Source organism: Trichoplusia ni, unplaced genomic scaffold (genome assembly GCF_003590095.1).
Source record: "Trichoplusia ni isolate ovarian cell line Hi5 unplaced genomic scaffold, tn1 tig00001646, whole genome shotgun sequence".
Classification (NCBI taxonomy): Eukaryota; Metazoa; Arthropoda; class Insecta; order Lepidoptera; family Noctuidae; genus Trichoplusia; species Trichoplusia ni.
Window position 1 is genome coordinate 24,560 of NW_020800139.1, and position 2,527 is coordinate 27,086.

At 38.5% G+C, this 2,527-nt stretch overlaps 1 long non-coding RNA gene across 1 annotated transcript; it reads left to right on the plus strand.

The window, feature by feature from the left end:
- Positions 1–296: 296 nt before the first annotated feature.
- On the plus strand, positions 297–1,594 carry LOC113507335. The gene is made up of 4 exons (XR_003401845.1): positions 297–437; positions 658–738; positions 1,125–1,169; positions 1,543–1,594. It is a non-coding gene; the product is annotated as an uncharacterized LOC113507335 (long non-coding RNA).
- The last annotated feature ends 933 nt before the right edge of the window (positions 1,595–2,527 follow it).

Below are 2,527 nucleotides of genomic sequence, written 5' to 3' on the forward strand. Positions count from 1 at the left end.
ATGCAACTGTAACTAATATATTATTATACTATTTTAAAAACAATTTGATTCCTAAGTATAGGATAAAAAGTTAAACAAATATTTTCTTAAAATTTTATTTAACCTTAAACAATGTATAGGAGCCGAATGCCGTTTTAGGTACCGGTTAAAACTGTCTATTCGGTTTTGTATTTTCTCAATACGCTTGAGATAACCTTTATGAGCAATATTATAAAATCATGAGACGTATTTTTCTATGTAGTCGATTATTAAAACTTAGTGTGCATATTTCGAACAACACTAAACGTCAAAATAATGTCAAAGACAAGATGGCTGACGTAAATATGGCGTCCTACTAGCTGGATAGTGACGCTTGTATTTAACTTGGTTAAACTGATTAATTTTATTAATTTCAGATAATTGCAGCTTATAAGATACTTTGAATTCTAAAAGTATAGGTAAGGCACATCAAAGTATTACAAAATAAGTGTATACGCTTAGGATAAGTGTTGTTTAGCATAGCTAACCGGTTCCTTTCAGAGTCTCACTTGAAACACATTATGATGTCCATCTTTCTGTGAATGAAAGTGAAAAATTAGGAAGTTTAAAGTAAAACTGACATCTGCACTGGAGAAATACTAAAAAGATGAGCAATATCTGTGTAATAATCTGTTACAGGTTGGGTTCGTGTTATGGCGACGCCAAACAGTTACAAACAAAACACATCGATGTCGATGCCAAGCCCTCAGAGCAATCCGCGTTTGTATTCCAAACACATTTTTTCATAGAACCTAAGTATAGCAAAGCATAGACTACAGTTTGGCCAAACAACACTTACAGCATTGAAACTGTTCTCTTTGGATGTTAATTAATATTGTGTTTAGAATGTTGTTAGATACTAACTTATAACATGTACCTGATTATGCCTATGCAAGCTTAGCAGGGCTCAGAACTGTTGTTGGTTATGCTGGTATCTAACTGCAGTAATGTCCCGCGGAGCATGACTCCTATTCTATGCTTGTTTATTTCAAAGTATATGCATTAGTAACATACTTTTTATTTTCTCTTGATTTGTTCTTTGCGCATTTAGACTTACATTTTACTCTTATGTTGGTTTTGTTTCATGTTTTGTTATGTTGAAACAGACTACATGATTGCGGGGCCCCCCATGAGTTTCGGTATGATGAAAGGTAATGCTACAATCTGATTACTTTATTTCAAAATTGTTCTCACACTCCCATCTGTTTCGGATATAGGTACTCTGTGGGATTTAAAATTGTAATAGCACCAAATTTTTATTCTCGTTTTCACATCACAAGTCATTGTTTCACACCAGTCTGTTCTTTTGATTCTTGATTCTTTATGCTAATTAAGCCTACTAAATACAACTCGCTAGTACTGCTCGCTCACACTAATAACTTCCACTTAACATTATGATTTGATATTATTTAGATGTTGTTGCATTTGATTATCTTTTGTTTGCCCCGCCCCCTCCTGTCCCATTCCCTTATGCTTTTTGTTTTTTTCTTTCATTGTATTGCCGCCCCGCTGCTTGGCTTGAAGGCGGTATGAATGCACCGCCGCCGCACCATAACCAATACCAGTACCACCACCCCATACCAAGGTGGTCCCTCGGTGGGCCACCCGGGCGGGTACGGCGGCTGGGCACACTCCCCAGCAACAGCGTTTCGGTGCAGAGGGCGCGCGCCGCGCCGCCGGGGCCGCGGTGGCCGGCTCGCCCGGACAGGCCGCTAAGGACGATAAGACCAGTCCCTTTGTCTCCACGGTACATTCCCATCCTGGATTTCAGCCGCAGAAGATCGGCAAGGGCGCCGGCGCGGTGAGTCGTGTATATTGGGTAATATTTTTTGTGTATGCTCTACAGATAGTAGTAGTCTCGTGGCCAGGCATTGGTCAATTCATTTATAATAACTAAATTTTTCTTAACAAACTTGCCTACCTAACAGATTTTACATTTCAGCGAAGCAACTTCTCAAATCAATACAAATAAATCAATAAGAATTGCAATATTTCAGGGCGCGGGCTTGCCAAAGCCGCCGAAACCGCCAGAAAAGCCCCTTATGCCGTACATGAGTACTCCCGCCGGGTTTGGGACACCGTCAAGGCCGCCCACCCTGACCTAAAACTATGGGAGATAGGCAGGATCATAGGAGGCATGTGGAGAGACCTGCCAGAGACAGAAAAGGCTGGATATGTTGATGAGTATGAAGCTGAAAAGGTAAAGATGTCTTTCTGTTGTTTTAAATTTCATAAATGCAGCAAAGTACTTTTCAGACTTCTTATAAGTTAATAATAATTTAACAATCTTTGAAAGTAACTGAAAATACTTTGTATTGTTTTAATATTAATTAGAATAAATATTGTATCAATCAGTTATACCCTAGGTTGTAGCAATGGCAAAAAATGCAAAATAGCAATTTTCGAAGTAAATAAAATTTGCTAAAAAATATTCTCCAAAGTTGACAAAACTTTTCCATTCAGGCGCAGTACATAGAAATGTTGAAATCTTACCAATCGTCGCCTGCCT